This window comes from Amblyomma americanum, chromosome 1 (genome assembly GCF_052857255.1).
Source record: "Amblyomma americanum isolate KBUSLIRL-KWMA chromosome 1, ASM5285725v1, whole genome shotgun sequence".
NCBI lineage: Eukaryota > Metazoa > Arthropoda > Arachnida > Ixodida > Ixodidae > Amblyomma > Amblyomma americanum.
The window spans coordinates 86,199,202-86,223,278 of NC_135497.1; the positions used below are offsets into that span (position 1 = coordinate 86,199,202).

The 24,077-nt window shown below is 50.9% G+C and overlaps 1 long non-coding RNA gene across 1 annotated transcript; it reads left to right on the top strand.

Moving 5' to 3' along the window:
- The first annotated feature begins 10,187 nt into the window (after positions 1 to 10,187).
- LOC144133654 (uncharacterized) lies at positions 10,188 to 15,846 on the top strand. Its single transcript, XR_013315086.1, has 2 exons — positions 10,188 to 10,403; positions 15,690 to 15,846. It is a non-coding gene; the product is annotated as an uncharacterized LOC144133654 (long non-coding RNA).
- The last annotated feature ends 8,231 nt before the right edge of the window (positions 15,847 to 24,077 follow it).

Genomic DNA, 24,077 nt, shown 5'->3' on the forward strand with positions numbered 1-24,077 from the left:
TGCTCGGACTCGTGGCTGAATGTCAAGAGTTCGTGGCGTTATGATTCCAATTGGCTTCGGGTATCCACCAGTGACACTATAGGTACAAGCTTTCTCTTGGCCTGGCGCTCAACATTTATAGTGTGAAATGCTTGGGAAATACGTCTTTTACCCTACGTTGAGTAAACGAAAGCACCGTGTGACATCGTCATAATCAAATCGTCATCATTTGTTGGCTCATGGTGATTTGCGGAGGACCACATTACATCCTTACTGTGAATGTGGGCGTACCTGATGGCTTCGTTAATTGTGCAGTGGGACGCCTGGCATTGTGCAGTATGACCTCAATGGCAACCCAATGCGAATCTGGCTAAGATTTTGACAGTTGGCATCGAACATTGTCGGACAGATAGAATACAGGAGCTTTAGTTCATTCCAGTCTCAAGACGGCTCTTCGTAACTCTGAAGAACATTACACGCAAAAAAGACACGTTTCAATGCATCAATTAACAAACATCAGATATAATTAAAAATTACAGAGAATTAATAATGTATTGGATACTTCAGTTCGCATTAAAAATAACTACAAACTCTACAGCACGAACCTCTAACAACCGCTGTTTTATAAGAACGCATTACCGAGCAGCCTAACAGTCATGTTAGCTTTCGCTACGTTTAGCCCATTACGCAGGAAAGTGTAAACCTTTAAAGAGACCTTTTTTTCCCTTTCCGAAACATCTTCCATCTCACGTGGCGGCCCATGTAAGTCGTTGTCAAGAGGGGTAAATACAATTAGCGCGTCATAATATGAGAGCTTCCTCTCGAGGACTTGGAATTTTGTCCTCAAAGAGGAATGTATATGTAAACGTACTCTGGTCATTTTTCGTTTTAACGCTCCACAAACTTTAGCATTAGTAGGGATTAAATTATGTGTGAACGCGCATGAATGTGCGATGCCTATCTTTACTACCCAGAACTCTTCCTGTAACACCCGTCTGTCCAAAGAATAATTGTGCAAGCTGCTCAGTGGTACTCATGAGCCATCATAAATAAAGCTGCGTTTCTGAAGCGCAGCACGCACAGGAAAAATACTCAGACGGATCCAAAGCACCGTTTTAGAATTCATAACCGTCTATACTACAGTATAAGCAGGACCAAGCAGCGTTAGGCTACGCTCTCTCAAAAGTGATCAATAACTTCCACAGCCTACGTGTCACAAAACTAGTCAGCTGAATTCAGATATAGTAAATCGAGATGAGAAATTTCACCGCTGTTATCAATTTGCGTATTTTACGCATACCAGTTCGCTGCATTAATACGTCGTCGAAAGCGACAAAGGTGAACACGCATCTTTTGCCAGGTTATTCGAAATAATGGTCACTAAAAAATTTTATAAAGAACGGTGCAAAAATTTATTCATGAGAGTAGCAATATAATTCTTTTCCACCGGAACTTCTTTTACACCGCTCGTTATTTGAAATGAACTCAAACACCTCAGCACCCTCTGATTGTCTTAAAACGATTTCTTACGTGTCCTTCAAACCTGAGGCATCTCGCTGTTTGCCAGGCAAGCCTTTTAATGCACATTCCTTGGAGAGCTCTGAACACCTTTCCGGTGCGTCCCACCCGCACAAATTCAGCTAGATGGAAAAAAAAAGAATATTCCCATGGTTGATGTCATGATACACCTTAAACCGGCTCGGTTTGTAGTATTTAGTGTTCTTGAGAGTGCGCTTCCGCGCAGCAATGGACAACTACTCCGTGGTCCCCGGTGCCGGCGTCGTGATGGCGCTTGTCACAAGGAGCCTCGTACCCGTGGTCAGTGTGATGGTCGGCGCCGCATAATGGTAATGGGCTGCCATCAAGGCGCCCAGCACCACACGCAGCAGGGCGATCTCATGTTGGACGGTGATTAGGTTGGAATGGGTGGTGAAGTGAAAGTCGATGTGGAGGGCGGCCACCAGGGGCATCTTGTCGAGCAACAATTCAGCGCCCCGAAGCAATTAGGCCGTATACACGTCGCTTCTCCACTCAAAAAGGTATGGCAACTTCAACAAGTGAGACTACTGTGTCACCTGAAAGGACTGGTTACTCTGGGCACAACTTGAGAAATGCCAGAGACAGAAAACAAATTGATTTATTCTTTCAGGCTAACGGGCTTCTGGTTTTCAGAGTTGCTATTATGGACTCAGCGGGATATCGTCCAGGCTGTTATCCCCGCTAGCGTAGGGGAGCCGCTCAGCTCGGCTGGACAGCCCCACAAGCCTTAATGTATCTGTCGTCGAGTCCAGGGGGCTCTCGCCGACGTCATCTGCAATGTCGGTCGGAGTGCCAGGTGATGGGGGCAACGGCGACACAGAAGGACCTCCACTGGCGTTGCGGCACAGTTGCGGCGAAGACTGATACTCTGGACGGCCTGCTTCACGGCACATGAGGACGGCGACCTCGATGTCGTAGTGTTGACAACAGTGCCTGCACTGCGCTCGGTTGATTTTCCGTCGAGACACAGTCGCTACGGCGACGGGTGAGGCTGAGGATTTCGCCGGAGGCTGAAGCCAGTGCCCACACTGCCAATGAGATCGCACGTAGGTGGCAGCCGCATCCCCTCCACATCCTCCGCCCAGGAAACGGTCACCAGAGCCCTCAGCAGAGAATAAAAGCGTCGCTGGAGTCGGCGGAGAGCCGTCGTAGGTGAGCCCATCGATCGCCACCGGGAGGGGCGTCTTGGCGGCGTCATTGGCCATAGCAAAGGCAGTGGACCAGGAACAGCCGTAGAGCGACGTCACCGGCTTCGGGGACGTGGGCGTTAGCACGGCTGCAGCGGCCGCGTCTCCTTCGCTGCCTCCGTGCACAGCCAGGACACCAGCGTCCTCACCCGGGGATGGCGGTGGCACGGCAGACGGCGGGGCGCCGCTCCACATCCGGGCTGCGGCCGCCAGAGGCATGATGGCGCCGACAGTGGCCATGGTTGCTTCACAGCTGTGAGCAGGCGTTATCTCGTCCACCACGCGCTGCTGCTCGGCAAACGAGGTACACAGGTGAGAGGTGGGCGCCTAGGTTGCGGCTGGCCTTGCGGCCGCCGCCGGAACCGTAGCCGTCGAGGTCCGCTGCGGAGCCGTCATCTGTTGTTGCTGGGTCGGCTCCGTGTTCTGGGACGCTCGTGCCTCGTGCACATGATGCGAAGCAGATCGCTCTTCGTCGTTGTCATCTGAATGCTGATTATATGCTTGGAGCATATAGAGCAGAAGTGTCGTTTTATACGAAATTTTTGAATGCCGAATATACATGAATTCAACGGGCTAAACGGATTAAATAGTTGGCGTTGAAAATGAGTAGAAACAAATCTAATACGCTGCTCAAGTTTTCGAAACGTTCTCAAGTATTGAGCCCGAAGTTGGTATAGGACACATATTTTTTTTTGTCCATCAGGACTGCTTCAAAAATGGCCCACTCCGAAGCCGCTTAGATGCTGCCGGGATCAGTTTGCGCAGGGAGCAGTGCTCCAGCGGGAAAGATGGCACAGCTCCGCGACGCGATTACTTTTCGCTTGTACATAATGTTCATAAATATGACATTTTGAGATTGAGCGACTGTCACATATAATAGGGAGTCTAAAATAAAATTATGATCGAAAGAGGTTTGAAGAAGACGAGTTTGGCGATAATGATGACGTGGATTAACCGAAGTCTAAAGACGATGAAGAAGAAGTATTCTGCGAGGTGGAAAGAGATGACTGGTGCAGAAGAGAAGAAAGAAGAGGACGCCGACAAGGATTAGGTGGACTCGCCAAGGCTATAAAAGCGCGAGGGAGAGCGAGGCACGGTGAGTAGGCAGGCCCGTGCACTTTCCTTTCTTTCTTCCTGTCAGCAGCAGCAGCAGCAGCAGCGAGGCGCGGGGGGGGAGAACAGAGAATCGGAGGCCCCGGCGGTTCAGGGACGCTTCGGCTGGAAGAGAGCGACGCCGACTGCTGCGGTGAGCTCTTGTTCTACGGCTTCGCACCGAGGACTTCGCGCCGTTCCTGAGCCCGTTCCGGGGAGTCAACGGAGGACGCTACAACCTGCTACAGTCAGGGGTGTCTCCAGCGCTGTTACCACCCATCCGGGTGGTGCCCCAACGCCAACGTCACCGGCATCACCTCCACGGACGCTTGGACCGGGTGCTTGTAGGACGCAGCCAACGACGCCGCCGGCGGGTCAGGGATGCTTCGGCTGGGAGAGCGACGCCGACTGCTCCGGTGAGCTCTTGTTCTACGGTTTCGCACCGAGGACTTCGTGCCGTTCCTGAGCCCGTTCCACGGAGTAACGGAGGACGCTACCACCTGCTACGGCCAGCGGTGTCTCCAGCGCTGTTGCCACCCATCCGGGTGGTGCCCCCAACGCCAACGTCAGCGGCATCACCTGCACGGTCGCTTGGACCGGGAGCTTGCAGGACGCAGGCAATGGCGCCGCCAGCGACGCCAGCCCGAGCACGTCGAACGCCACCTCGACGCCGGCTACTGGACCCATGCAACGCCGCATCCGCACCGAACCAACCGTGAGCACGAACGCCGACCGCTAACAGTAGAACGCTAGTAGTAGACACTAGTAGCAGTGTCCCCGGGTCGTGTGTATTGATAGTCTTTGTGTTGTGTGTTAGTTTTGTTAGTTTTGTGAGCTAGTGTTTCTGTCACGTAGGGTGTTTTAAATGTGCGTCTGTGTGGGTACACCTGTCGCCTAGTCCATTCTTTCGGTCCGAGTGTTCTCCGGGGAGATCCGTGACAAAGTTAAGTGGCGAGCCTGTGCCAGGATTCATTTCCTTGTTTCTTTTTGCTTTGTCTTGGATCTTTCCAATCTCTCGATGGCAGAAAGTATGGATTTGACAAAAACGTTACAACTGGCGCTCAAGCTAGGGTTAAGCAAGGAAGAGGCGATGCGTCTCTGTGACGAGGAGAAAGAAGAGGAAAAAAGACAGAGAGAGGAAAGGGCGCAAGCACGCACAGACGCTCGCGAAGCAGATGAAAGAGCTCGCGAGGCAGAAGAGCGAGAGGCTAGAAGAGCTCGCGAGGCAGAAAAACAGGAGAAAAGAAGGATAGAACGGGAGAAGGAGTTTCTTTTGTGGAAACAGGTGCATATGGCGGGAGGATATAAGGAGGTCACGGACAATGATCAGCGTTCCTTAATGGGCACAGAATCTCCTAGACCGGCCAGAGTTTGTCCAAAAAAGCTGATGGCTCCTTTTCATGACAAAATAGATGATCTGGACGCATATCTGCAACGATTCGAGTGGATAGCTTTGTGGCAAGGCAGGAAGCGTAGTGAATGGGCCACGGCATTGAGCATGTGTTTAGTCGGGGAGGCTCTGAATGTGTTTGGAAGGATGCCTGCTTCTGAATCCATGGACTACGAGAATGTCAAGAAGGCACTCCTCCAAAGATTCAGGCTTACGGCAGAGGGTTTTCGGGAAAGATTTCGCACCGCGAAACCTGAGGATTCTGAAACCGCTAAGCAGTTTTCCTGCAGGCTGACCAACTATTTTGATAGGTGGCTTGATATGTGAAACACAGAAAAGAGTTTTGAGTGTTGCGTGACAAGGTGGTCACAGAGCAATTTTTAGCGTGCTGCAGCTCAAAGCTAGGGCTATTCCTGAAAGAAAGAAAAAGTGGTGTTCACTAGAAGAGTTTTCCGACACTGCAGGCCAATTTCTCGAGGTTCAAGGGCTGAGAAATATGAGTAAGGCAAGGGAAGAAACACAAAAGGTCCCAGAGACAAATGCGACAAAACCAAGAGCATATGGCGTGCTTGCGCCCTTTCCTCTCTCTGCCTTTCTGCCTCTTCTTTCTCCTCGTCACAAAGACGCATCGCCTCTTCCTTGCGTAACCCTAGCATGAGCTCCAGTTCTAACGTTTTTGCAAAATCCATCCTTTCTGCCGTCGAGAGATCGGAAAGATCCGAGACAAACCAAAAACAAACTAGGAAATGAATCCGTGACAGCGACGCGAGAGATTTCAGATAGGATTAACAACCATTGCGTTCATTGTTGATATGGGAGGAAATGAGATTTGAGGAGTTTGTTCGCTGTCCCAACGAGTAGCAAACGGCAATTTTCCTATTCGTGGGACGTGACGGTCATAGAGTTGATATACTAACTTTTTGTTGGGTGTCCAGTAGCGGAGACCGCTGTCGCGTATTTCGGCATCTATAGCGTTAACTCATGACTTAAAACCGCCACCGCTAGCGTTTCGCTGTTTGGCATAAACTTTGGTTTTAGACGAACATTAGCACAAGCAGCGAATAATCCCACACATATCCGATCAGGACTCCATTGGGTTCTAATACTATTTGATTCGAATGCAATTATGTTTTTAACTACAGAATCCATGTTCGCTGCAGTTTGGAAAAAAGAAAAGAACAAATCGCACACCCCAAGTATAAAGGCATGCGCAGTTACTTGAGCACATCTGTGAGTCGTGATCATGTGGAACTCACGGGTGGAGCTCAGTTCACTTGTTTTCAACTTCAGCCTCATATATGTTGAGTGGTGACAATGTAGCTAATGACACGTAAGCAGCTTGTGGCTGATTTTCGTTAGGGTCCTTGCTGGGAGGAGTGTGAGCCACAAAATCTTGCTGAAGCTCTTCAGAAGAGCTGAGGATCCGCCGTACCATCTTGGCGACAATGTACATGTAATAAAATCTGGCTTGGTACGCCAACCTCATTGCGGAGGACGGCGCGGGCGTCGACTAAGAATGATGGTGATTCTTTCATGGCATCGCTGAGATGTGGTCGCTGTAGTCGTGACCAGCCGCGAACTGTTGCGCTAGTCATGATACATTTATCGCAGCCGCTCCAAGAATTCGGTAGGGCACTCTTTCGGGCTGGACGGAGACCATGCAGAGGACTCGTTGTCCACTTTCGCCTTAACTGGTTTCAAGGACGAAGGGTCAGTGAGGGTGCGCGAGTGTCCTGACGGAGTTTGAATTTCGATGTTTTCTTCGGAAGTGACAAACAAAATGTACGAGCCAATTCACATAAAGGCACCCCGGAAACTATTAGCCTCTGTCATTATCAACATTCTAATGAGCCACAGGCTGGCGAAGATGTTAGCGATGCCCTACAGCCACCAAATCTTGGTCTTGCAGGGATGCGAATAGGTGTCAAATTTTCGGTCGCCGTTCAGACCCCTGGCAGGACAATCCATGCGCCCAGCCGTAGAAGAATACGTCAGGATGGGCGTAAGAAAGCGTCGACTCTGGACGCCATCCCGACGCACCTTTATCTAAACCCACGAAGCGGTTCTCAATTCCTACGAAGTCCTTGCCGTGCGTGCACTTCGCTCTTGCCCGAATTTATGCTCTCATTCGATGGCGCCATTAACATACGTCTCTCTACTAATTTGCTCAAACATCATTGCGCTTTTGAACTGACTTGGAAGAACACAGGGACGACACAAACACTGGTGCGCAAACTATCAACTGAAGTTTATTGCGGTGTGCACACATAAGTAAGTTTCACATGTCAAAGCATAAATAAAAAATAAAAAACATATTTAAACCAGCAAATTTGCTGTCGTATCAACAAGCTTCAAAAATGCTGCCCCAGCAGATCGGTTTACGTTTGGTATCAGTTTTCCAAGAATTGCTTTTCTTGTTTGGTAAGCAAAACTGGCTTTATCTCTGGCAACCCACTTGTGCTGCGAATACGCGACCGCAGCGAAAAAGGCCTGCTGCCATATGACTGAGCCCACTCAAAGCTGATCAAGCGAAACATGGACATGCCTTGTTTCTAGCAGGCCATAAAAGAGTCCTACAGCCACAACATGCGAAGTAGTCTGAACAACCAGGCAGCAAGATTGTAAAAAGCCGGTTACCCGAAACCACTGCTTGCATCAGTAGCAGAAAAAGCGCTTAAAAGATTTGTGAAAGGAACGGACCGAGGCAAAAAGCAAGAAAACAAAACGCCTGTGGTCCTATTGTACATTCATGCACTCCCTCACAACTTGAAAAAGTTGCTGAAAGGCCTGAAGTGCAAGTAGTTCTTTCTGCACCAAGAAAACTAAAAGGAATGGGCGCGAAGGTAAATGAAGAAACCAGTAATAGAGAAGAGGAATCTTGTGGCGTCAGGCACACAAACAGGTTCGCCGAGTGCTATGAAGGAGTGGTTTACAAGATACCGCTATCTTGCGTCCGAGCATATGTGGGCCAGACGGGCAGATGTTTAAATGAAAGACTTCGAGAGCATAGCCGCAACTGTCGGCAGATTATCTCACCTGGAAAACTGGCAGCACATTGCGCCAGATGCGACAGTTGCAAACCCCATTTCCTACAGACTACAGTACTGCTGAAATCCAGAGATAAGACAACCAGGGAGCTGTGGGAAGCCTAATGCTTGGAATCAGGAAACGAAGGGACGTGTGTTAGTGACCCTTAAGTTTTGCTTACCAAACAGGAAAAGCAATTCTTGGACAAGAGATACCAAACATAAACCGATCTGCTGAGACAAAGACTTTCTGATGCTTGACGATACGATAGCAAATTTGCTGGTTGAAATGCGTTTTTTATGTTTTGACATGTTAAGCTTATATATGAGCGCACGCCACAATAAACCTCAGTTGATAGTTTGCACACCAGTGTTTGTGTCGTCCCTGTGTTCTCCCAAGTCCGTTCAAAAGCGCAATTATGTTCGACCAAGTTAACTACCAACTAGCCCAATTTGAAACCCTCTACTGATTGCGTGAACTCGAAGTAAATGACAGTTTGGATCTGAGCGGCCATACTGCTCTTCCTGAGAGGGGCTTGAAGTTGTCCAGGGTTTCCATGTGCGCCCCTTTCCCAAACTATTCGCATTTGTCCTTTGATTCCTTGGCAACCATTGCGACTCTCTCTGGTGTAGGCAGTAGCCACGTGCAGTGGCTAGGCCGGTTGGCATGGCTGCGCTGCTGCGCGCTCGCGTGCGGCTGGTGTCTCGTGCTCGTGCTGGTATTCGCCTGGGCTGGAATAAAGCGTTCCGGTTGGCGTCTCAGCATCTAGTACCTTCAATATTCTTAGGCACGCTGCCTAATAACGACCAAATGTTTGGCAAATTGTTCAAGAGAGACTGCCATGGTGGGCAGGTTGCCCACCTCACAAGGTTGCTCACAATCAGGTGGGCGGGAGTCTCATTCGAGCGCTCGAAGAGACTGGTCGTGCCTCCCGCTGCTCCCGCTGGCTCGGGCTAGAGCATGAGTTGTTCCTGCTGCTTTTCAGGGTCTGCCTGCCGATTCCGGGACCTCTTGAGCCGCCCTTTGAACTGCGGGATCGAGTCTCGGGCATCGCTGTGACCACCGGTGGCGACCCGCGAGGCTCTCTGGTGGTTTCTGGCCGCTTTTTGCTGACCGGGACTAAGGCGGCGGCTTTCCTTTGCGCGGCCAGCCGCACGCGAGGAAAAGTTCCTGCTGTATTCCGGGGCCTGCCTGCGGCTTCCTGGACTTCTCGGGCCGCTTTTTAAGCTGCAGGATGCACTCCCGGGCATCGCTGCGACCACCACGAGATGCCCGCGAGGCCCGCTCGCGGTTTTTTAACCGCTTTTTGCAGGCCGGGACTTAGGCGGCGGCTGCCCTTGCGCGGCCAGCCGCGCCACCTCCCTTGGGGAGGGAATCAGCTGCCTTGCCCGGCCCGTTGGACTATATGGCAGAAGTGGGCTTTCGGTTCCTGCTCCACGCCAGGTCGCGGTTTTCCCTGGCGGCCCTCGCGGCCTGCTGGTGATTTTTTCACCACTTCTCGCGGCGCAGGGACTGTGAGCCTCGCCCTGAGGCTCGGCCCTAGCAGGGCTTGCTGGCATCCCCGACGACAACCTGCGACCGACCGGGGCTTTGCCTCCGGTCGCTGAGGATGCCGCCGCCCTGGAGCTTTGTGCTCGCGCTGACGACGGGCCGCTCCCCGGCGGCCCCTCTCCTTTCGAGGCCCCGGGCGGGGACGGCGCCGACATCGTGCAGTAGGACTTCGGTGCCGGCGTGGCTGACGTTCCGCCCGCGGACACAGAGCCCAGGCTGGACCCGGCGTTCGCTGCGATGCCTGATTTTGCCGAGGTCACGTGACTTCAGGAGCGCCTCACGGCGTTCCTGAACGCTGCGGAGAGCAAGATTCACGTGCTGGCGCGCTTGCAGATTGCGACCATGTTCGGGGAGCTCGCTATCCGCTGCGCTGACTACCGGGCCCACGCGTCCGACGCGTTAAGTCGTGCGGAGGACGTCCGCGCCAAAATGAGCGCTCAGCGTCGCGCTACTGCGGAGGCTCGCAGTCGGGCAAACTTGGCGGAGTCCAGGCTGCAGGCGTGACCTCTACCGGCAGCCGTACCCACCTTTGCGGAGGTTCTCTGAAGTCAACACACGACTGCGACAACACCTTTTGCGAGCGAACCCTCCCGGCCTTAGTCTCTGCCTCGTTGGACATCATCCGAAGACAGCAAACTGTAAGCCACGTGGATTTTATTACGTCCACATCTCATACGAACGCAACGACGGCGCAGTCAGTGCAAACAATGAAGGCAAAAATTGTCTTGTAGGACGCCGGCATAGGCCCCGTCGTTATGCGCTCATCGGCAAATGGTGTAACGGTCATCGCTAAGGACTGCGACACGGCTAACAATTTACGCACTGAGGTCCAGAGCAACGCTGTCTCAAGCAATATCATGACAGTCAGCATCATCACCTGCCTGAATCCGCCCACTGCAGGGCAAAGGTCTCTCCCATGTCTCTCCAATTAACCCTGACGTTTGCCAGCTGCGCCCACACTATGCCCGCAAACTTCTTAATCTCACCCGCCCAACTAACCTCCTGCCACCCCCTACTAAGCTTCCCTTCTCCGTTACCTTTAAGGGCTAGCGGTTATCTTGCCTTCCCATCACATGCCCTGCCAAAGCCCCTTTCTTGCTCTTGATTTCTTCTAGGATGTCATTAACCCGCGTTTGTTCCCTCACCCACTGTACCCGCTTCCGGTCTCTTAACGTTGTAGCTATAATTTTTCTCTCCATTGGCTCACTGCGTTGTCCTTAACTTAAGCTGAACCCTTTTCTTTAGCCTCCACGTTTCTGCTCCATAGATGAGCACCTGCAAGATACAGGCGTTGTACAATTTTTTCTGGAGGGAAATTGGTAAACTGCCATTCGTGATCTGAGAGAACCTGCCATATGCGCTCCACCCCATTCTTATCCTTCTAGTTATTTCCCTCTCAAAATCCGGATCAGATGTCACTACCTGCCCTAAGCAGGCGTATTCCTTTACCACTTCCAGCACCTCGCTGCCAATTGCGAACTGCTGTTTCCTAGCTAGACAGTGTTCATTACTTTGGTTTTCTGCCTATTAATTTTTAGGCACGCCGTTCTGCTCTGCCTGTCTAACTCGTTGATCATGATTTTCAGTTCACTTACTGAGTGACTCATCGAGGCAATGTCATCAGCGAATCGCAGATTATTTAGGTATTCTCCATTAACTCGTATCCCAGCGGACCAGCGGACACCCCAGCGGACATTGTAGCCTTCGCGCATATGTGATTGCATAAGGCTGATGCGGCTGCTCTGGCAATGTTGCCTGGCATGCATATTTACACTGATGGATTCTAGACTACCCGGTCTGCATGCGCAGCTTATGTTGCTCTCTCAAAACCAGGACGAATTCTTTCTGTGGAGCGTTTTGGGGTAGAAACCGCTTCGGGTGCTTACTGTGCAGAATTAATAGCTATTGAAGAGGCCGTAAGGTACGTGCCTTCTTTGGGCGGGACAACACCTGCTCATTTTTATAGACTTTCTTCCTCTTAATGCCACTGGCCACATACGTCATAAACGACAAAAATATTCATTATAAAGACATTAAAAAAAGACATCCCTTTATTCCGTATATTTAATTTACACCACGTGCCAGCCCATGCTGGAGTTCAGGGCAATCAGCTTCAGACACACTAGCATCCCGTGCAAGCAGATATTCTCGAGTAAGAACATCCGTCCTATCTAGATCATCGGGGCTCACAGCCCTATGGTCTTTACTATCCGCCAAATGGCAACAATGGCGGTCAAACAACAATGAGGAAACGGGAATTTACTCATGGGACCCTAGCGCGCTTAACATTCCCGAAACATTTCCACCGCCGAAGCCGCTCGCTACCATCTTGAAAGGACATGGTCGTTTCCCGCCTTTTTTCCGCAGATTTGTATGGGCGTCGTCTTCGGTGCGTCCTTGCGAGCAACACGACGGCGATGTCCCAAATAGTTTAACCACATGTCCCCTGACACGGGACACTGTCGTACGACTCCCGCAACCATCTGCGGAGGAAATGCACTGAGTAAAGCTGTAGGCAAGTAGGTAAGCATTCACGGTGGGGGAACAGCGCAATGCATAGGACAGTGTCTTGCCTTTTCCCGCTTTTGTTACGCTGTACACCCACCATGAGGAAACGCACGCGGCGGCGTGGCGCCGTTGGTTGGACGACCGCCGCTGGTGTGCCCTACCAATTCTACTAACCCTACCCGGACTACTCGTTCTGATAAAGTGAAGACACGTGAGAAAGTGCTGAAGACCACTCCGGCCATTCCGCCACATGTGTCGATCCAACCTGCTGAGCGAGCCACAAAAAGAATGCGGTGCGAGCGCCTGACGGCAAGAATTGAGGCCATGGCAACATACCGCTCCGGCAAGTACCTGCCCATTAAACCCGTGCCATAAGGTATTGATGAGCCGTATTAGCATTCACATGTCCAAGTGCCGGCTAAATAATCCCGTTAACAAGCCCTGCCCGTTCTCGGCAACTCACTTCATACCTGCTGGATAATTGAGCCAGCATCTCCAAGTCTGCCCGGAGCGGCTGAAGCCGACACTGACTACCCCAGCGGGCGACGCGCAAGTCAGCCAGCCCTCTGAAATGTCTGGAGAAAAACGTCGTGTCAGTAAGGACGCCCCCAACTGCCGAGACACATCCAGACCTGGCGCCTCTGAAGACCTACCAACGGCGAATGCCAGTATGACCCAGCTCACGGACGTGAGAACGTTAGTGCCCCTAGTAGCAAGGATCCGCATCGGCCCGGCATCTCTCACGCCTCGGTTGTTGGACTGGACCTTAACCAAGGCAGGTTCCAGCCAGGGATTACGAGGGTGTCAGCCCAGCCGCTCCCTGCAGTCCCCCCGTCGCAGGAACTCAAAGGAAACACTCTCTGCAGAGGCCCGCCATTTTTGCGCGGCATCCTGGCCTGTAGCAGTGAAGTGCCAGGACTATCGGGAGACGCCGGCGCCCTTCTAGCCCGCAGAATCGCGACGCTGGGACGTGGAAGACGGATCCCGCACCTCGGCCCGGACTACTGGTTCTGATACAGTAAAGAGACGCGAGGATATGCCGGAGACCACTCCGGCCATCCCGCCACATGTATCGATCCAACCTGCTGAGCGAGCCGCAAAAAGAAGGCGGTGGAGCGTTTGACCGCTAGAATTGACGCGACATACCGCTCCGGCAACTACCTGCCCATTGTACCCGTGCCATAAGGTATTGATGAGCCGTATTAGCATTCGCATGTCCGAATGCCGGCTCAACATTCCAGTTAACAAGCCCCGCCCGTTCTCGGCAACTTACTTCGTGCCTGGTGGAGAACTTAGCCAGCATCTCCAAGTCTGCCCTTAGCGGCCGAAGCCGATGCTGACTACCCCAGCGGGCGACGCGCAAGTCGGCCAGCCCTCTGAAATGTCTGCAGAAAAACATCGTGTCAGCAAGGACGCCCCCAACTGCCGAGGCACATCCAAAATTCTTTATGTGGGGCGGTTTAGGGTAGAAACCGCTTCGGGTGCTTACTGTGCAGAATTAATAGCATTTGAAGAGGCCGTAAAATACGTGGCGCCTTTGTGCGGGACAATACCTAATTAGTTTGAAGCGAAAGCTTCACAACGCTAGGTTTTCAAGAGGGCAGCGTCAGTGCAATCGCGCTAAAGATGTCATGTGGTGTCGCGTTGGAGGTCATGTGACCTACTGACGTCATCACAGTCTCCCCGCCGTGGCTAGGGGCAAGTGCCCCATCGGGCACCGGCAATTTCATTGACGCTTTACAGACAATCAATTCGGCAGTGTGTGTGGCGTTTGTGAACGTAGCCATACAAAGGAAGCTTTCTCTTGTCACCAGGGTTAACCAAAGTTTAAACCACAGCTGATTTTTTATAGACTCTTTGTCCCTCCGAACCACACTGGCCGCAGACGTCATAAACGAAAAAATATTCATTATTAAGACATTATTAAAAGACATCGCTTGATTTCGTCCATTTAATTTACACCACGTGCCATCCCATGCTGGAGTTCCGGGCAATGACCTTGCAGACACACTAGTATCCCGTGCAAGCACATATTCTCGAGTAAGAACATCCATCCTGTCTAGATTATCGGTGCTCACAGCCTTATGGTCTTTAGTATCCTCCAAATGGCAACATTGGCAGTCAAACAACAATGAGGAAACAGGAATTGACTCACGGGTCCCTAGCGTGCGTAGCAATCCCGAAGCACTTCTACCGCCGATGCCGCTCACTACCATCTTGAATGGACATGGTCGTTTCCCGTCCTAATTCCACAGATTTGGATTGGTGTCGTCGTCGGTGTGTCCTTGCGGGCATCCCGACTGCGACGTCCCACATTATCTAACTACATCTACCCTAAGACGGGACACTGTCGGAGGTCTCCCGCAACCATCCGCGGAGGAAACGCGCTGAGTAAAGCTGAGATTCGGGCGAGTTGGCAATTGTTCATGATGGGTGAACAGCGTACGTAGGACAGTGTCTTGCCTATGCCCCGACTTTTTTTTAATTGGTTTTGGGGCAAAGGAAATGGCGCAGTATGTGTCTCATATATCGTTGGACACCTCAACCGCACCGTAAGGGAAGGGATAAAGGACGGAGTGAAAGAAGAAAGGAAGAGAGAGGTGCCGTAGTGGAGGGCTCCGGTATAATTTCGACCACCTGAGGATCTTTAACGTGCACCGACATCGCACAGTACACGGGCGCCTTAGCGTTTTGCCTCCATAAAAACGCAGCCGCCGCGGTCGGGTTGGAACCCGGGAGCTCCGGACCAGTAGCCGAGCGCCATAACCGCCTTTGTTGCGCTGTTCACCCACTATGAGGAAACGCACACGGCGGCGTGAAGTCGTTGGTTGGGCAACCGCTATCTCATGCGAATGGCGTCTGTCATCACTCATCAGCGAGACGCTTCCGAACTATCTTCGGTTGCGATAACCTCGATCACTTCTCTCCTAACACCAACGCAAACATGACCGCGGCACGTTTGGCGCTGGGGGGCCATTCGGACTAAAGTCACTGGATCCCGTTCCAGTGACTTTAATTCAGACCAAGAGAGGTGGATGCGTGTGTGTCCGCCCTCCCCGCGGTTGCGTGTAACGGTTTTTTCCTTTTGTACACAGATCTAATCTCATACCGGATGCTTGTGTTTGAACGGTAATTCACTTGTACGAATGTTCTAATCCTCACTTTACATCCAACATGAATCACCGTCTCACAAATACTCTCAACAATATTTTAATCTCATTCTTTCGTAGTTTGATTCCCAAATTGTGTGCATGAGTTATCATCAATTTGTGATTGATACTGTGTCTGGCCCAAGCATTCATTTTTTTTTACTCATTACGAGGAAAGGCACACCACTACAATATGCATACAAACTTTTTCTTCCCTCTCTCTCTTTGCTTGTTCTTATCCCTTTTCTGTTTTCTTATTATTTGCAGGTGACCTCTCCATCGTTTGCACCTTCAGTTCCGTTCACCTGCCATCACCGTCTTCCTCATCTGCACCTGCACCAATTGTATTGTCGTCACACCTGCTTTTCCTCGCCGATTATTTTGCTTTTCTTCATTCTCAACAATTCTGTTCTATTTCTCTTTATTTCTTGTTTTCTTTTGCACCAGCTCCAATGATATCCATTTAAAGCTATATTTCATCAATAAATCATCTCTGCGGGGCATTATCACCCCGCTGTGCTCGTTCAGCTCTTAGGACGCCACTTGTGTTACCGTGCCCGACATTATTTTTCCAACTGGCTATTTCCATAAAGTTCAATTTTTGGTCGAATGGGCCCGATTCGTTTATTTTTAATCGGTTTAAGGCTAATAATCTCTAGCAGGTGCAGGTTATTTCTCATTCCACTTTATGTTTTACTTTATTTTCTTATTTTAGCATGGAATGAAACTCCGACTGGGGCAGGTGGTGGGCAGTTTGCTCACAATCAGGTGGGAAGGTTGCCACTTGCCATGGTGGCGAGGTTGTGAAGACGTCACAAGGGTCGCACGCGTAACGCGTGACGGCTTTCGCAGTTTCCGCTTGCGCAGACCCTTCTAATGCCAAGGCATTAAAAATTAAATCCGTCGCCGAAGATTGAGGCCGCAAGCGGACGCGATAAGCGTTGACTGCCGCATTCAAAAGGTGCCTTTGCGTTTTTTAGTGCGCTAGCACTTGCTGTGGGAATTGCACGCATTTAGCCGCTTTTTGTTTGTTTGTGTGAGCTTGGCGCATAATGGCCTCAGTTGCCTATGTGCCATAAAATGCAACACAACCCAACTCTGTAGGTTTGTGTGTTACTGGGTTGTGGCCACCCTGCCGAGGTGTACATACACCTGGCAATCTGCCCACCGTGACAGGTAGTAGTTCAGTTAAACATTGGTCACACGAGCTTGCTCGGGAGGAGCAACCTGTTTCTCACAAGATGGCAGCACCTGTCATCGTACAACTGTGGCGCATCGCTTCACCCCTGCACCATTGCGCCAGGAGTGATTTGAAAACTCCCAGGGATCTATGGATGTGAAGACGAGGATGTACAATTCCGCATTTATGGACGTTAACCCATTATTGCTATCCGCACAAGTTCGAAATCATTTAGCGCAATATTGCTTAAGGGTGCACTGCTATCCTTTCGCGAAAATAAACACAATTCTTCAGCGCGCGTCGAATTTGTTTTTGAATTGTGTTCTGGATCTACCCAAAAGGAGAGTATCTTTCTTTATCCCTGAATAACTTTCAGCTGATTGTGCAGGCCTCTTGACCCTTATCTTTTTGTGCTTTGAGTATATGAACAATTACGGACGCACCTTGTTTTTTGTTATTTTCCACTGGCTGTCCGCCTCCTAAAACAAGCTTTTGTATGACATCAGAATTAGTCTTTAGTATTCACATGTGGAATGGGGTAATCCGGCATGTTGTAAAGACCTGTACTCGGTGGTTTAATATATTTTATGCACGGAGTCATCGTTTAGATTCGACACTTCATTAAACCAGCGTTTGAGTTCTATTTTTTATAAAAATTGTGATGGCATCAATAGCTGTGTCAGAAACATGACTGATGATGCACCGCCTCCGGCCACGCACCCGATTTTAGGGTTTCGTTGTGTTTCGTTGTAGGCAGGCTCAAAGGAATTTACAGCGATCATCAGCTCAAAAAGCACGCAAAGCAATAAAGTCCCGGACTTTATTGCTAGCCAGTGACATTGTGTTTTATTAAGCTTTTATAAAAAATAGACTTAAGAAATCACCCAGATCGTGAGATTTCGCGCAATGGATGAATTGGTCGGATGGCAAACGCCCACTGCGTTACGGCCGCATATATTCCTACAGACAGATATCCGCGATGCGCATCGACTGCGGCATAGATTAATTGTGCCGCCACTTTTGCCATAAACAGCGCCTGCCACGAAGTTTCTTACATTTCCATACAGAAATATCGATTTCATTTGTTTTCTATTCCTTAATCTCTAACCTAGCCTGCATACCCTGGCGGTTCTCTTCGCTTGACTCTGTCAGCACTGAGTATATATTAAAAATCGGTTCGGTTGGGCGGCAATAAAAAAAGAAGACAGCAACAAAAGTAAAAAGGCAAAGAAAAAATTCACAGGGCGCTTAACACACGCCGTATACACGCCGCTTCTCTACTCAAAAAGGTATGGCAACTTCATCAAGTGAGACTACTATGTCATCTGAAAGGACTGGTTACTCTGGGCACAACTTGAGAAATGCCAGAGACAGAAAACAAAGTGATTTATTCTTTCAGGCTAACAGGCTTCTGGTTTTCAGAGTTGCTATTGTGGGCTAAGCGGGATATCGTCCAGGCTGTTATCCCCGCAAGCGTAGGGGAGCCGCTCAGCTCGGCTGGACAGCCCCACAAGCCTTACTGTATGTGTCGAGTCCAGAGGACTCTCGCCGAGGTCATCTGCGATGTCGGTCGGAGTGCCTGGTGATGGGGGCAACGGCGACACGGAAGGACCTGCACTGGCGTTGCGGCACAGTTGCGGCGAAGACTGATACTCTGGACGGCCTGCTTCGCGACAGATGTGGACGGCGACCGTGACGTCGTAGTGTAGACAACAGTGCCTGCACTGCGCTCGGTTGTTGATTTTCCGTCGAGACACAGTCGCTACGGCGATGGGTGAGGCTGAGGATTTCGCCGGAGGCTGAAGCCAGTGCCAGCACTGCCGATGAGATCGCATGTTGGTGGCGGCCGAATCCCCTCCACATCCTCCGCCCAGGAAACGGTCACCAGAGCCCTCAGCAAAGAATGAATGCGTCGCTGGAGTCCGCGGGGAGCCGTCGTAGGTGAGCCGCTCGACCGCCACCGGGAGAGGCTTGGTGGCGTCATTGGCCATAGCAAAGGCAGTGGGCCAGGAACAGACGTAGCGCGACGTCACCGGCGTCGGGAACGTGGGCGTTGCAGCGGCCGCGTCTCCTTCGCTGCCTCCGTGCACAGCCAGGACACCAGCGTCCTCACCCGGGGATGGCGGTGGCACGGGAGACGGCGGGGCGCCGCTGGAGGTCCACATCCGGGCTGCGGCCGCAAGAGGCATGATGGCGCCGACAGTGGCCATGGTTGCTTCACAGCTGTGAGCAGGCGTTATCTCGTCCACCCCGCTCTGCTGCTCGGCAAACGAGGTACACAGGTGAGAGGTGGGCGGCTAGGTTGCGGCTGGCATTGCGGCCGCCGCCGGAACCGTAGCCGTCGATGTCCGCTGCGGAGCCGTCATCTGGTGTGGCTGGGTCGGCTCCGTGTTCTGGGACGCTCGTGCCTCGTGCACATGCTGCGAGGCAGATCGCCCTTCGTCGTTGTCATCTGAATGCTGATTATCTGCTTGGAGCATATAGAGTAGAAGTGTCGTTTTATACGTAATTTTTGAATGCCGAATATACATGAATTCAATGGGCTAAACGGATTAAATAGATGACGTTAAAAATGATTACAAAGAAATCTAAAGTGCGACTAAAGTTTACGAACAGTTCTCAAATATTTAGGGCGAAGTTGGTATAGGGCACATCTTACTTTTTGTCTATCACGACTCCTTCAAAATGGCCAACTCCGAAGCCGCTTTAGATGCTGCCGGGATCAGTCTGCGCAGGGCGCAGTGCTCCACCGAAAAAGAGAGCACGGCGCCGCGACGCCGTCGATTGGTGTCGCTCGAGCATAATGTTAATAAATATGGCCTTCAAGACTGAGCGACGCGAGCGATTTCAGAAGGATTATCAAGCCTTGCCTTCATTCTAGATATGGGAGGACATGGATCAAACTCTTATTCTTCTTATCAATTGAGATTTTGGGAGTTTGTTCAGTGTCGTAATGAGTTGCTAAGGGCAATTTTCCTATTCCTGTGACGTGAAGGTCGTAGAGCTGATAAACTGACTCAGTGTTCCATGTCCTGTAGTGGAGACCGGTGTTGCGTCTTTCGGCAGCTACAGTGTTAACTCATGACTTATAGCGCCGCCGCTTGAGCTGTTGGGTAGGTTGTGCTGACGTCACAAGGTTCACGCCTTACCCCGCATCACACGTGACGGCGTTCGCTGTTTCCGCTTGCACAGACCCTTCTATCCCACGCCTAAAAAGCGCTGTTCTGGCTTTGCTAATGGATTAAGAGATGACGGGCGGCATAAGAGTAGGAATGCGCAGAGGATGTCATACTGCTTTCCAAGATTTGACTTCTCCATCTCATCAACGCCTGCGACTCAGAGGAAAGGTATCGCGGGGAAGTTGGAGGCTACAGGAGGGATTAGCAAGTTAATTATTTTGGCAACTGCTCGGACTCGTGGCTGAATGTCAAGAGTTCGTGGCGTTATGATTCCAATTGGCTTCGGGTATCCACCAGTGACACTATAGGTACAAGCTTTCCCTTGGCCTGGCGCTCAACATTTATAGTGTGAAATGCTTGGGAAATACGTCTTTTACCCTACCTTGAGTAAACGAAAGCACCGTGTGCCATCGTCATAATCAAATCGTCATCATTTGTTGGCTCATGGTGATTTGCGGAGGAACACATTACATCCTTACTGTGAATGTGGGCGTACCTGATGGCTTCGTTAATTGTGCAGTGGGACGCCTGGCATTGTGCAGTATGACCTCAATGGCAACCCAATGCGAATCTGGCTAAGATTTTGACAGTTGGCATCGAACATTGTCGGACAGATAGAATACAGGAGCTTTAGTTCATTCCAGTCTCAAGACGGCTCTTCGTAACTCTGAAGAACATTACACGCAAAAAAGACACGTTTCAATGCATCAATTAACAAACATCAGATATAATTAAAAATTACAGAGAATTAATAATGTATTGGATACTTCAGTTCGCATTAAAAAATAACTACAAACTCTACAGCACGAACCTCTAACAACCGCTGTTCTATAAGAACGCATTACCGAGCAGCCTAACAGTCATGTTAGCTTTCGCTACGTTTAGCCCATTACGCAGGAAAGTGTAAACCTTTAAAGAGACCTTTTTTTCCCTTTCCGAAACATCTTCCATCTCACGTGGCGGCCCATGTAAGTCGTTGTCAAGAGGGGTAAATACAATTAGCGCGTCATAATATGAGAGCTTCCTCTCGAGGACTTGGAATTTTGTCCTCAAAGAGGAATGTATATGTAAACGTACTCTGGTCATTTTTCGTTTTAACGCTCCACAAACTTTAGCATTAGTAGGGATTAAATTATGTGTGAACGCGCATGAATGTGCGATGCCTATCTTTACTACCCAGAACTCTTCCTGTAACACCCGTCTGTCCAAAGAATAATTGTGCAAGCTGCTCAGTGGTACTCATGAGCCATCATAAATAAAGCTGCGTTTCTGAAGCGCAGCACGCACAGGAAAAATACTCAGACGGATCCAAAGCACCGTTTTAGAATTGATAACCGTCTATACTACAGTATAAGCAGGACCAAGCAGCGTTAGGCTACGCTCTCTCAAAAGTGATCAATAACTTCCACAGCCTACGTGTCACAAAACTAGTCAGCTGAATTCAGATATAGTAAATCGAGATGAGAAATTTCACCGCTGTTATCAATTTGCGTATTTTACGCATACCAGTTCGCTGCATTAATACGTCGTCGAAAGCGACAAAGGTGAACACGCATCTTTTGCCAGGTTATTCGAAATAATGGTCACTAAAAAATTTTATAAAGAACGGTGCAAAAATTTATTCATGAGAGTAGCAATATAATTCTTTTCCACCGGAACTTCTTTTACACCGCTCGTTATTTGAAATGAACTCAAACACCTCAGCACCCTCTGATTGTCTTAAAACGATTTCTTACGTGTCCTTCAAACCTGAGGCATCTCGCTGTTTGCCAGGCAAGCCTTTTAATGCACATTCCTTGGAGAGCTCTGAACACCTTTCCGGTGCGTCCCACCCGCACAAATTCAGCTAGATGGAAAAAAAGAATATTCCCATGGTTGATGTCATGATACACCTTAAACAGGCTCGGTTTGTAGTTTTTAGTGTTCTTGAGAGTGCGCTTCCGCGCAGCATTGGACAACTACTCCGTGGTCCCCGGTGCCGGCGTCGTGATGGCGCTTGTCACAAGGAGCCTCGTACCCGTGGTCAGTGTGATGGTCGGCACCGCATAATGGTAATGGGCTGCCATCAAGGCGCCCAGCACCACACGCAGCAGGGCGATCTCAAGTTGGACGGTGATTAGGTTGGAATGGGTGGTGAAGTCAAAGTCGATGTGGAGGGCGGCCACCAGGGGCATCTTGTCGAGCAACAATTCAGCGCCCCGAAGCAATTAGGCCGTATACAAGTCGCTTCTCCACTCAAAAAGGTATGGCAACTTCAACAAGTGAGACTACTGTGTCATCTGAAAGGACTGGTTACTCTGGGCACAACTTGAGAAATGCCAGAGACAGAAAACAAATTGATTTATTCTTTCAGGCTAACGGGCTTCTGGTTTTCAGAGTTGCTATTATGGGCTCAGCGGGATATCGTCCAGGCTGTTATCCCCGCTAGCGTAGGGGAGCCGCTCAGCTCGGCTGGACAGCCCCACAAGCCTTAATGTATCTGTCGTCGAGACCAGGGGGCTCTCGCCGAGGTCATCTGCGATGTCGGTCGGAGTGCCAGGTGATGGGGGCAACGGCGACACAGAAGGACCTCCACTGGCGTTGCGGCACAGTTGCGGCGAAGACTGATACTCTGGACGGCCTGCTTCACGGCACATGAGGACGGCGACCTCGATGTCGTAGTGTTGACAACAGTGCCTGCACTGCGCTCGGTTGTTGATTTTCCGTCGAGACACAGTTGCTACGGCGACGGGTGAGGCTGAGGATTTCGCCGGAGGCTGAAGCCAGTGCCCACACTGCCGATGAGATCGCACGTCGGTGGCAGCCGCATCCCCTCCACATCCTCCGCCCAGGAAACGGTCACCAAAGCCCTCAGCAGAGAATAAAAGCGTCGCTGGAGTCGGCGGAGAGCCGTCGTAGGTGAGCCCATCGATCGCCGCCGGGAGGGGCGTCTTGGCGGCGTCATTGGCCATAGCAAAGGCAGTGGACCAGGAACAGCCGTAGAGCGACGTCACCGGCGTCGGGGACGTGGGCGTTATCACGGCTGCAGCGGCCGCGTCTCCTTCGCTGCCTCCGTGCAGAGCCAGGACACCAGCGTCCTCACCCGGGGATGGCGGTGGCACGGCAGACGGCGGGGCGCCGCTCCACATCCGGGCTGCGGCCGCAAGAGGCATGATGGCGCCGACAGTGGCCATGGTTGCTTCACAGCTGTGAGCAGGCGTTATCTCGTCCACCACGCGCTGCTGCTCGGCAAACGAGGTACACAGGTGGGAGGTGGGCGCCTAGGTTGCGGCTGGCCTTGCGGCCGCCGCCGGAACCGTAGCCGTCGAGGTCCGCTGCGGAGCCGTCATCTGTTGTTGCTGGGTCGGCTCCGTGTTCTGGGACGCTCGTGCCTCGTGCACATGATGCGAAGCAGATCGCTCTTCGTCGTTGTCATCTGAATGCTGATTATATGCTTGGAGCATATAGAGCAGAAGTGTCGTTTTATACGAAATTTTTGAATGCCGAATATACATGAATTCAACGGGCTAAACGGATTAAATAGTTGGCGTTGAAAATGAGTAGAAACAAATCTAATACGCTGCTCAAGTTTTCGAAACGTCCTCAAGTATTGAGCCCGAAGTTGGTATAGGACACATATTTTTTTTTGTCCATCAGGACTGCTTCAAAAATGGCCCACTCCGAAGCCGCTTAGATGCTGCCGGGATCAGTTTGCGCAGGGAGCAGTGCTCCAGCGGGAAAGATGGCACAGCACCGCGACGCGTTTACTTTTCGCTTGTACATAATGTTCATAAATATGACATTTTGAGATTGAGCGACTGTCACATATAATAGGGAGTCTAAAATAAAATTATGATCGAAAGAGGTTTGAAGAAGACGAGTTTGGCGATAATGATGACGTGGATTAACCGAAGTCTAAAGACGATGAAGAAGAAGTATTCTGCGAGGTGGAAAGAGATGACTGGTGCAGAAGAGAAGAAAGAAGAAGAGGACGCCGACAAGGATTAGGTGGACTCGCCAAGGCTATAAAAGCGCGAGGGAGAGCGAGGCACGGTGATTAGGCAGGCCCGTGCACTTTCCTTTCTTTCTTCCTGTCAGCAGCAGCAGCAGCAGCAGCGAGGCGCGGGGGGGAGAACAGAGAATCGGAGGCCCCGGCGGTTCAGGGACGCTTCGGCTGGAAGAGAGCGACGCCGACTGCTGCGGTGAGCTCTTGTTCTACGGCTTTGCACCGAGGACTTCGCGCCGTTCCTGAGCCCATTCCGGGGAGTCAACGGAGGACGCTACAACCTGCTACAGTCAGGGGTGTCTCCAGCGCTG